Genomic DNA, 466 nt, shown 5'->3' with positions numbered 1-466 from the left:
CCCCCCCCCCCCCCCCCCAGGGCATGTGGAAATTGGCAGGGTGTTGCATTTTCCTGTTGTTTGTAGTGTATGCACTACTAGTTTTCTTTGTTTGTCACCATGTGATTGTATTTGTTGAGTAGCATCGGGTGAGGGAGGGACATTCTTTTTTTTTTTTCTTTTTTTTTTTTTTCTCCTTTTCTTTTTGGAAGGGTTTGGCCGGGGGTTTAAAGGTCTTTGCCGTATGAATTTTGAATCCCATCAAACGGACTGAATCGCCGATCGGGAATACAAAGGGAAGGTGACCAGGCAGTCCTAATCAATCGACGCAATTGTTTACACGCCTCACGAGCCAGCTGCAAGTCTGTAGATTCCCTGAAAATGGTCCAAGTATTAATCGTGCCTTATTTTGTTTGTTGTGTCAGTCCTGGCCGTTCCAACAGAGGAGGCGAGCGGAGGGATGGAGGCGGCGGTTCCCCCCCCCCCC

This window comes from Etheostoma cragini, chromosome 20 (genome assembly GCF_013103735.1).
Source record: "Etheostoma cragini isolate CJK2018 chromosome 20, CSU_Ecrag_1.0, whole genome shotgun sequence".
Taxonomy (NCBI): Eukaryota; Metazoa; Chordata; class Actinopteri; order Perciformes; family Percidae; genus Etheostoma; species Etheostoma cragini.
Note: the sequence above shows the minus strand (reverse complement) of the source record.